This window comes from Mauremys mutica, chromosome 16 (genome assembly GCF_020497125.1).
Source record: "Mauremys mutica isolate MM-2020 ecotype Southern chromosome 16, ASM2049712v1, whole genome shotgun sequence".
NCBI classification, from domain to species: Eukaryota; Metazoa; Chordata; order Testudines; family Geoemydidae; genus Mauremys; species Mauremys mutica.
The window spans coordinates 8,172,472-8,184,567 of NC_059087.1; the positions used below are offsets into that span (position 1 = coordinate 8,172,472).

At 42.8% G+C, this 12,096-nt stretch overlaps 1 protein-coding gene across 1 annotated transcript in view; it reads right to left on the bottom strand.

The window, feature by feature from the left end:
* The window catches only part of PITPNM2 (phosphatidylinositol transfer protein membrane associated 2), a 197,852-nt gene that overhangs the window by 88,867 nt on the left and 96,889 nt on the right, over positions 1–12,096 (bottom strand). The gene's annotated exons all lie outside the window — the stretch shown is intronic.

Below are 12,096 nucleotides of genomic sequence, written 5' to 3' on the forward strand. Positions count from 1 at the left end.
ATTGATATTGTGCTCTGCACTGTATAAGACACACCTACAAAAATAATTCATGCACTGTGCAGCTTATGTTCATTAGAAGTAATGTAGCTGGAGGTCAAATTACAATTAAAAATCTTTGTGTTTTGTTATTTCTCCAAATACAGAGAGTGCCATGAATTACTGTGCACTTATAACTAGAGGTCCCTACGTTATAAATCAAATCCCATTACAATTTCCCATTTTTTCCAGTAATCACACTCATATCCTCTTAAGAGTTATGGACACCACCAGACCATGCTTTTGTGTGCATGCATCATGTTACAGATACAGGCAACCTTAAGCTGCAGCATCTGTTTCCATGGCAATGGGACTGCATCAGCAATCCAGTGGGTTTAGTTTAGGCCAGCTACACACAAATCATTATTAATATCAAACTGAGCTATGTCACCAGTATCCATGGTACCCACAGAGGAGGTCTCCATGTCCCCTTTGTGCTGTAACATGCATCCTTCATGCATGACACACAATGATTTTAATCCAATTAGTGCTGTGAAAAGAATATATTTAGAAGCAGCATTAACACATACTCAGCAAAGGGAGGTTACTTTGAGTCACTCTAAGGAAGATCAGAACATGATGCTTGACAAGGGTATTTTGAGTTCTAGTCGGAGCATATTGTAAGTTACTGAGGAGCTGAAAAGGTTCAATCACTGGGGGGAAGTTACTGATAAGCCACTTGTTGAGCGTGTAAAGGGAAAACAGGCTGCTGTGTTAAAGATCCCCCTTTTCTAGGTTTGATCCCTCTCTGAGCAGCACACAGTGCATTGTTCCATCTGAACATTACCCCCCACCCACTGGCACTCAGCCAAATGTCTCAACTATAAAGTCTGTGCAAACACTGCTACTCTTCAGGCAAAACGATGAAGAAATCTAAGAATGCTCAGAGAAGGGTGGCCGCAAAGTGAGAGAATTAAAAATATACAGATAGGATGAAACCTGGTAACATCACCACCAAGGGAATTGCTATTTTTCAGGCTGCTACAACAGATGGCCACATAGTACAGTGCTATTAATATGAAAACTCTAATAAGGACTGAGAATTTAGTGGCCATTAAGATAGAGGCCATTAGCACAGAGTTCACTATATCTATTCATATATAAATCAAAACATCAGCCCAGTGGCTCAGGACACGAGAGTTCGAAAGTGACCGTGGGAAGTCAACGAAATGCAGATCTTCATTACACAGGGTCTTATGATTAGGGGGCACAGGACTAAGGGTCAGTGCTTTTGGGATCTATTCCCAGGTTGGCCATAGACCTCCCAAAGTATCCTTGGACAAATCACTTAGCTGCCCAATCCCCCAGTTTCCCTCAGCAGTAAAACGGGAGTGTGGTTATGCTGGAATAAACTACAGATCACATCGTGCATCTACTGGAAAATATATGAAGGATTTAAACAGCCAAACCTATTAGAACCTTACATTGCTCCCAAAAATCCCACACGTGTACTGGACTGGAGCTTCAGTAAATTGGTTTCTTACTGTCAAGACTGTGTTTAACATTTGGTTCCATTAAATCACCACAAGAGTTCACTGCCCTCTTGTTATGACATTTAAGGTGTTGTCTAGTAACCACTTATAGCTCTATCCTGAGGAATGGTGCTCATGTAAATCAGTGCAGAGGGGATAACTGGCGACAAAACGGACAACATCTGAACTAAGATGCAAGCTACATGTTGCTAGTTTAAGAAAACAAAGTTAAATTTGGGTTTCTGATGCTGGCCCCTTCAGAAGCAAATTCAACAGGCTGAACCAAGCAAGAGCTTAAGCCAGAATGACCAAGACAGCACTCCCACTTCAGTGCGAAGTGTCACTCCTGCTTGGGCTTGTAAAAATATCCTGCCTTGCATCACTAGGCCACAAGAACCTTCTCTCACTTGGTCTTCAGCATGAAATCTGATGAAGGCTGTAATGAGATATAGCCAGATAGGAGCAGCAGCAGCACACAACCTCTCTGATGGCACACAGCCTCCCTGTCCCCGAAGAAGAGACTGTCATGATGCACAGATGAATACCTCTGTCGCCTGAGGCTTCAATACTCTTTGCTGCTTTCAAGACAAACGTTAAATGGCCAGGTTGAGAGCAGCAGGCCTTCACAAAAGAGTTCAGATGTACATGCAAGCCCAATTTGTACAAATACTATATGCACTGCATTATTTAGAACCAGGACTGGCTATTAATGGAGCTCTTAGTACAATACACCATTATATTATGTGGGCAATCCACTGTGCAAGTCTATAAATAATTAACAGCCTTAAAAGAGAACCATTCTCATACCCGTTCATAAATCACTCTGCAGTGCAAAGTCATACAACCACACTTTTTTTGGAGCTGGGCTGCCTGACGCACAGGAATGCAAAATGGAAATAACTTTATTATGAAGACACCTCAAACCTGCTTGCCCTACATGCTATATATCTTTTAAACTGGCTGTTAACATTTCAACTTCCATTTCCTGCTCAGTTTTTTAATTCTACTTGGCATTTATGTCCTGCTTTTTCTTCTTCAAAGATTTGCACAACATTAACTGCTCCACAAAGCACCATCTGTGAGAAATACTCTCTCTATTTTACAGATGGAGTAACTGAGGTAGGTAGATGAAGCACACTGCCCAAGGGCACTCACTGCATCAGGGATGGGATGTGAAATCAAGAACTTCTGAATCTCAGTCTGACACTCAGACTACTCCCTTCTACTTTGCAAACCAAACACAACAAAAATTTTGCATTAAAATAAAATAAAGAAATGTGGCCCAGCTAAAAAGAAAAACATTTACTTATTTAAAAAGTACACATAGTATTGCCAATCCCAACCATTTAATAATCATGAGCCAAGGCCCAAAATGTCATGGAATTCTCTTAAAAATCTTGAGGTTTTAAGAAAGTCAGAAATTCTGGGTTCTTTTTATTTGCCTTTGGTTTCTGAGCTTTTAGGATACATTCAGGCCACAGTTTCAAGCTTTTCTCCACAACTCCAATAGCTAGAAAGTTTCATTAAAAAAAATTACTGACATTCTCACAAAACATGACTCCAGGAGCTGGGGCTTTAAGAAAGACATCAAATACTGTGAGACTCCCAATAAAATGGCAAGAGTTACATTCTAACCCCAGTCTAACATCACATATTGTGCCCTGCTCTTAGTGCTATAACCAAACCAGTTAATTAATATCAAATCAACCCTAATCTTCATCCTTTTGGAGCAAGGGACACAAACTGGTACTGATACAATGACTGCAAATAATACTACTCCATGTTTATGTAGCACTTTTCAAACACTACATGCAGACAATATTGCCAACTCTTGCAGCTCTATTGTCAGTCTTTCGATATTTGGTGTTTTTCCCCATTTCCTGGAGTTAAGTGATTATGTGAGACTCTCAGCTTTCATTTTAAAATAGTATATTTCTCACTCTTATAGCTGCACAGAAAATCTTGAAAACATGACCCGAGTACACCCTAATGGCCCCCCAAAAAAATCAAAACAAAACAAAATAGAAGACTTTTTAAAATTGCATGATTTTGGGAGGCCGACTCAGGATCGCTGAGCACTTCCAGTTGGCAATACTATGCAGATAGCAGGTTGAAAATGTAGATTTGGTTATGAGACCATTTTTTTGCTCTGAGAAAGGGACCTGCATTATTTCTTCTGCTGCTGTTGTTGTATAACAGTACTGATAAGTGGTAACTGCCTTCAAAACAGAAACATGCAAATGACCATCCTCCAAATGGCGAAGTATGCAAAACAGATTAACTGCATCTTAATCAGCAGTATAAAAAGAAAAAAAGAGTCAGAGAAAACATGACTTTTACAGTCACTGTCAGATCTTGGGTGCTTTAATCTGTGCCATGCTAGAGACAGATTTTGAAAGACAAGCCAACACTGGCATGGCATTGGAAGTCATCCAGATAACACAAACAGAAAGGGATCTGATTGACAGCATGAATATCAAGTGCCGGTTTGAGGCACAGGGTACATGGGGTAGCCCTGACAACTCAAAGATGTAGCATTAGTGAAATAAGCCATATTGATAACAGGGAAAGTGAGTTCTCCTGTAGATAAGATGCAACGTATGCACAGGTTTCACCCACACTGCCAGTGTTTCTCCCTGTTCTGCAGTGTCCAACATCCAGAGATGAAAGAGTAGCTCATTCTCCAAACCCATTCCATATTTTACCTATCTCCTGAGGCTGACAACAAAGAGGGCTGGCCAGTGCCAAATGCAGTGGAGGTTTTGCTGAGCTGGACTCCTGTCCACTAGAAATCAGACAGAATGCCAGGAATTCCTTGCACAAACACACTTAGCTTCTTCAAATCCATTTTCAAGAACCCAGACTCTACTTGGCAGTTAAAGAATCTCAGAGAATAGCCCCGCCCAGATGATGATGACTGCCAAGAAAAAAAATGACAACTGAAGATTGACAGAATTCACAGTATATTTGGAGAAAGAAAAACAACAGAGTCAATACCAATCAAGCAGACAGGAGCAGCACAAGTGAGATAAGATTCTCACCCTTGAAAGCACTGCCTGCTTTTCTGAGAACACAGCAAATTATAGATGTTGGAGGATCATTGCAAGTCAACATGCAGAAGGGTCTGAGCAGAAGCCAAATTACCAATGAGCTAGCAAAAAGGAGCCTGCAGTGAGATGGAAAGAACATTGAGACACATCTGACTAGGGATTTCTTTCCATTAATCCAGCAGAAAGCCCATGAGCTCAGGTAAAGCTAAATGAATCCAACAGAACTAAAATAGAAAACAAGGTCTGAGGCTTTCATAACTTATATTTCCAGGACTGACTGCAAGTCTTGTCCAGATCATTCAAAAGGTGACACTGCAAAGACTTGCATCCACATAGGAAAAACTGTGACTGCCAAAGAATGACCTCAAATGAAATGAGGCTAGGAACTCTTAAATCCTATAACCATCTCAACTCTTCGGGGGCTTTGGACACATCATTTCCTCATTCAGTGTCCCCATTTGCAAAGTAGGAATAATAATCCTTATTTATCGGTGTTATCAGGGTATGCTCTGAGGAGTATTGTCCACACAATGCTGTGAAACTGTGTAAAACTTTTCATTATTGTTTAACTGGTGAGAAGAACAACACTGCACTCCATGCCAGAGACAAGTTCCTGCACTTACCCAGAATTCCCAAATAGAATTAAAGAATAAGTTGGGTGTTCATGTGGGAAGGCCCTTCATTATTGTTAGGTATCAGGAATGGCTAACAAATTATAGTGGCTGTTGTCTCAACTAAAATAGCAAAATATACTGCATCACACTAGAAAGCGGTGGCCTGAATATTAAAGGCTGATGTCCCACTTTTGCTTTGGCTGAGCTGAGCTGAGCTAAACTTCCTTCCTGACTAGCTTATTTAGTTCAGCCATAATCTTCTGTTTTCACTTACTTAGTTTTTTGTTTGTTTGTTTGTTTTTAACAGTTTTAAACAGCCACAATCTCAGCTGAACTTCCTGGCCAAGATGCTAATAGGGCCACTATTGGGCCATTTGGCCATGAGCAATGGTGGGGCTTCAGGCTACAGCTGCTTTTGGACTCTAAAGAAGTGCACCCTGGAGAGTTATGAGCTAATATTTCCAAACTGATTGGAGACTCTTGTATGAAAGGGCTGATTCTACGAGGAGATAAGACCCCACAGAGTTCCTTGTGTTCTACACAATGTGTCTAGAGATGGCAAACTCCTGAGAAAATGAAAAAGAATTAGAAAGATGTTTTAAACTGGCAGCATGGTTTGAAGTGGCAACAAATGAAAACAATGTTTGTAACCCTCAGTGCAGATTTATTGTATTTTAAAACACAAGTATCGTGAGCATTGTGTGTTGAAGGTCAAAGGAGGCTGGTTTAGACATTTTCTCGCACTTGATTTCCTCTCTCCATGGAGAAAGGTCCACTTTGGGATTCCGAACAGGAGTCTCCATAACCACTGGGTAGAGTGAGACATTTCACAGACACCCTCAGAGATAGTAGTTCTACATTCCAGACTTTGGCTTTTGAAGAGTTCTCTTGGGCTGTATCCCTCCTTTGCCAGGACAGGAATGTGCACTTCCCCACGCCGGATTGCAGTTCCCCAAGCTCATCAGGGCAACTTGGGCAAAGCTATTAGTCCTTGGTTACTAAGAGCAAATTCCACCGAGAGCACCTTCTCGTTTGGCAGCAGGAGGTAGTTTTGAATAAGCATGTATCACATTTCTGGTTTTTTTAGCGGAGAGAAATGCTGGTAGCATACAAAACAAGTGCTTGATATTATAGGAGACACATGAGTCTTCAATTTGAGGAGGCTTACACGCAAGCGCCGGAAGCTCCCTAGAAGGGGGGCACCAGCACCTGGACCAAGGCGCCGCCTCCACTCCGCCTCCTCCCCCGAGGCTCACCCGCTGCTTGCTCCTCTCTGTCTCTTGCCCCAAATCCTGCCCGCTCACTCCTCCCCCCCACTTCTAGGGAGCTTTGCTTCCAGCACTCCTCCAAAGGGAGGTGACCCAGGCCTCATCCGCGGCCAACGTTTTCTGGCAAGGTTTAACCTCCCCAAGCCTCTTCTATGTGCGGCTCGTGCTTGATATCTGCTCCCCCCAATCATCTTGTGGTTGGTTGGTGCTGCAGTCAACCATTTATCGGGGGGAGGGGGGGGGGAATCACGGTTGTGATCTCATTTAAAAACATATGGAGTGGGATGCAGAAAGGTGATCTGGTCAAATCAAAGAACAACGTGAAATCAATATGAAAATGACATGAATAAAATAATGTCTAGAAAACAGGTTTTGAGAATGATTTCAGTATTTTGCACTATTTTCTCAATTCTCTGATTTATGCACCAGAATAAAGGAGATTGTTGCGGAAAAGGAGATTATTGGTTAGGAGTCTAGACTAAACAGCTGGAATTTTTTCATATGGAGAGCAAATGAGAAAGAAATAAGACCATCATCAAGACAATGATGACAAGTAAAGATGAGAAGAGAGTTGTACATACAGCAGAGGATTACCCTGCCTGCCCTATTACAGATGCAACAAGACTTCCTGAACTGAACACAAAGACAAGCATCATGCTAGAGATTCCCCATGGAAATACTTATGTTATAGAGAGTCTCAAATCTAATTGAGAAAAAAACAATTTGGTTCAGCTCTTCTAGTCTGCAAGCAGGTCAAGGATCCATTAAGCTCATTGCTGTAAAATAAAATTAACTTATTTATTGAAGAATCTAAGTGCTACTCCGTATACTGAAACCGCTGTCTCTGCAGAAAAGGATTCAGAAGCAGCAAAAGGGGATGCTAAGGGGAAAAATGACAAGCCTCTAAGAAACTGGCCATTAATTCACTTCAGCATTTGGAACTTTAAACATCGGCAGGGAACCCAGAAAATGTGGGAGATCCAAGATACTAAGGAGTACAGAAGAGAGAATTTATTGCTGCCCTGGGCAGCCAATAGCACAGAAAGAGCCCAGAACTAGGATGCCAAAATCTCCTCCTGTGCACTTTTATCGCTCCTATCCAGTGTACATTTACCACACATCATTCTATGAGAAGCAGCAGTGGTGAGAACTTATTGTTCTCTGTTGGGACTGATCCTGCTTGTAGCAAACTGAAGGGGAATCTTTCCAAAAGTTCCAACAGGAGCAGCTCCTTCAGAATGTAAAGCGTGGCCTCTCCACACACTGTGTGAATAAGGAGGGAACAAAAGAAACAATGGAAATTCCTCTCTTTAAAAAAAAAACCTGCAACTATTTTGGGCCTGACTTTGCAAACCCTCACACAAGTAATGCCACGGGGTGAAAGTTTCAAAAGCACACAAGTGACTTAAGAGCCTAACTACCACGCGACTTAGACACTTTTGAAAACTTTACCCATGGACTTCAACAGGCTACACTTGTGCACAAAGCTTTACTTTGCTCTTAAAAGACCTGATTTGCATTTGTTTAACTTCAAGCTAATGCATAATTCCACCCCTATTCAGGAAAGCCACAAATCATATGCTTAAAGTCAAGCATGTATTTAAGTCTCACTGAAGCCAAATATACTCATGAACAAAATTTCCTATAAATTACCACATATTTCACTTTTGCAGTGCTGGAGATCTACCTCCTAAGAACTGGTATGATTATCATTCTAGTGCAGCATCTGTACAGTGCTCTGCATAACAAATGAAATTTAAAACTAGGCTCTGTGTTCCGAAGGACACATTTTAATAAAAGGAAAGAAAAGAATAATCCCTTCTCAAGAAGAGATGCTCAATATCTTTTTGGAACATGGAAAAAAATCTCCTTCTATATTATTCTGTCCTAAAAAATGGGCTTTACATTACTATATATTACATACAGAACCCCAGTTTGCTGCTCCCCCTGGAATATGCTCACCAACTAGATGCTATAACTCACAAAAAAAACTTCTCCTGTGGGCTACAGATTCCAAAGGAATGACAGAAAAGAAAAATAGTGATTCCTCGATAGCCAGACAAAAGGGTCTTATTAAAAATCACACTCTGAAAACATCTAGAAAAGTCTTTCGTGCTCTTTCCTGCTCCTTCTGAGTTAACATTCCCTGATTTCTCTCTCAAAGGATAAAGCCGTGTTCTTTTACAGAGGCAGTTAATGTCATGGGGACCATGCCAATTCCCACTGAAGTGTGCGGGAGTCTTTCCATTGACTTCAAGGGCAGATGGAACAAGCCCTTACAGAACAAGATTAAAGAAAGGGGAATTTAACCCTAACATTTTATTCCAAGAGCCTTTCAAAATATTTTGAGCTAAGAGAGGTATTTTCTCTCTCAGAAGTGCTTACGTTCATTCTTAGAGCTAGATTATGCCTTGGACGAATTGTACCTTCAAGTATGTGGGAGTAAGAAACCATCCCCCACCTTTATACCCTTCTGCAGGCTGGACCTTGGAGCTGGGGCACAGAGTTAAACACGCTCCCATACTGCCCTGCTGGAATGCATAGGCAGAGAATGGCTGGAGCCTTGGCGCCACCCACCTTCCAACCCACCAGCCAGTACAGCTGAGCTGGGGCAGGGGAAACTGTAATTTGCTGATGGGGCACAGTCCAGCAGCAAATTATGTCTGGCAAGGGGGCAGCAGGGGAGGGATATTACTGGGATGGTGCATTTATGCACCACCCCTTGCCAAGCCAGTGCCAGACCTTACACACATCACCTGATAATGGTTGCAGGCAGTTAAATGGAATCACACGCTCTGTGCTAATCTGATAAAATCTTGTTTATGGCTTCTGAGATAACACCAGCAGAATTCTGCTAACTAAACGTTCCACCATCAAAAGGCATTAAACCTGGCAGCAACTCTGATTCAACAATATTGTTAACCTGAGGGTGTATCCCATAGGCTATAATGGGTCAGACCATGGTCCATCTAGCCCAGGGGTCTCAAACTCAAATGACCACGAGGGCCATATGAAGGCTAGTTCATTGGCCCGAGGGCCACATCACTGATCCCCCCACTAGCTGCCCCCGTCCGTGCCCCAACTCCACCCCTTCCGTGAGGCCCCACCTCTTCCCACCCCTTCCCTGCCCCCATTCCAACCCCTCCTTGAAGTCCCCACCCCAGCTCCGCCCCTTCTCTTCCCCCAAAGGGTGCATGAGCGGTGTGGCGGGGGTTCAGGGCAGGGAGTTGAGGTGCAGCAGGGGGTTGGGGTGCAGGTAGGGGGCTCAGGGCAGGGGGTTGGGGTGCAGCAGGGGGTTGGGGTGCAGGCAGAGGGCTCAGGGCTGGGGATTGGGGTGTAGAAGGGGTGTGGGATGCAGCAGGGGGCTCAGGGCATGGAGTTGGGGGGCAGAGTGCAGGAGGACTTCGGGCTCTGGGGTGGCAGCAGCACACACCAGGGCTGGCTGCCGGCCCCGCTCCGGGAAGTAGCTGGAACCATGTCCCTGCAGCTCCTGGGGGAGAGGGACTCAAGGCTCTGCGTGCTGCTTGCCGCGCCTCCAGGTACCTCCTCCGAAGCTCCCATTGGCCGCGGTTCCGTTTCCGGCCAATGGGAGCTGCGGGGTGTGCGCGTGCACGCCTGGAACCAGGGCAACATGGACGGAGACCTCTGCTTCTCCCCACCCCCCGGCCGCAGGGACATGATGCCAGCCGCTTCAGGGAGCGGCGCGGGGCTCAAGGGGGGCAATCCTGTGGCTGTAGTTTGCCCCCCCCGGCCTGGAGGTAGGCGGGGAGGCGGGCGCAGGCCACTTGGCAGGCCGCAGGAAGCGGGCCGCGTGTTTCAGACCTCTGATCTAGCCCACTATCCTCTCTTCCCACAGTGGCCAGCTGCTGCAGAGGGATCAAACAGAATAGGATAATTATCAAGTGATCCATTCCCTGTCATCCAGTCCCTGCTTCAGTCAGTCAGAGGTTTAGACATACTCAGAGCATGGGGTTGTGTCCTTGACTATCTTGGCTAACAGCCATTGATGGATCTATCCTCCATGAACTTCTTTTTGAACCCGGTTATACTTCTGGCTTTCACAACATCCCTGGCAACGAGTTCTACAGGTTGACTGTGCATTGTGAGAAAGAAGAGCTACCTTTTGTGTTAAGCCTGCTGCCTATTAATTTCAGTGGGTGACTACTGGTTCTTGTGTTATGTGAAGGGATAAATAACACTTCCTTATTCACTGACTCCACACCATTCATGATTTTATAGACCTCTCTCATCACCCAAGTCATCTTTCTTCTAAGCTAAACAGTTTCAATGTTTTTCATCTCTCCTCAGACGGAAGCTGTACCATACACCAGATCATTTCTGTTGCCCTTTTCTGTACTTTTTCCAGTTGTTGTGTATCTTTTTTTTGAGATGGGGCAACCAGAATGGCATATGGTATTCAAGTATTCTCCCCAACGAAGAGCATGCTGAATCTCTCCCACTAATGAGACCATTCTTCAACGGGTTCCTTAGCCTGCTGTTACATTTGCATAGCTAATATGTTTCCCCTCTTAGTATGATTTTTATTTAAACATCTAATCCAAATGTGATAGAAAAAGTCATGAGAAAATAATTATATGACATTTTTTCAAAACAATTTTAGCTTCAGGAGAAGCTATGGAGAAATTAAGGTCCCTGAGAAAATGTTTACTCACTTATGCTAATATTAAGTTACACATCCATTTATCAATTTATAGACGTACTCAAATATTTTTGCCAGAAAAAAGAATTCCTTTGGTAATACTGAAGAATATATATGTTATGCTGTGCACTGCTTGGCAGTCAAGTCTAGCAATGAATTATTCTTTTTTTTTTTTAAAAAGGGGCACTGTAAAAATAAAAATCACAGTATAATAAAAATAATTTCTCATATCTGGAATAATTTTTCACCATCTATGCTGTTCATTTTAGGTCCCAATCCAGCAAGGCAGTTAAGCACATGCTTAACTACAAGCCTCTGGAGCAATCCCACTGAAATAAAAATGGAACTGCTCTGTGTGCTCAGAGTTAGGATGTGTTTTGCTGGACTGAGGGCATTTTTGCATTTTCTTCAGCTTTATGGACAATGAAACTAGATGGGCAATTTCCTTTTTAGTAAGTTTCACTGCTGGGTTTCTCATGTACCATCCCAAGGCCATTGTTTTTGGGTTTCCATTTTTAGGAGGGGGAGAATGGACGATTGAGATTACAAAAACAAACATTTTGTTTTCTTTTTTTTTTTAAGTTATAAAAACATTTACATTAGATTTAATAAAAACTAAATTTTGTGCCTAAGCTAAGATGACAGGATCTGTGTGCTTACATACAATTATTAAAGAAATAGTATGTAAGTCATGTGCTAAGCTATTTTTAGTTTGCCTTTTGAAAGTTATAATGAACTAATTTTTCCACATCAAAATTAAGGTCCAGTGCCTCCCTACATAGGAATAACCTACCCAAGGTGTGATACTTCCCAAGTTTGTACTAGATCTGTTTACTTCCAATTCTCTTTCAAGAGAGGAAGTTTTGCCAGTTTAAGGACAGCAGGATCCAGCCTTTAACTTGAAAGAAGATGGTCAAATAAATTTTAAAAGTAAAACTGCATTAAAAAAGGTTAGCTGAAAAGTCTGCCAGAAACGCCAGATTATTATGTTCTTCA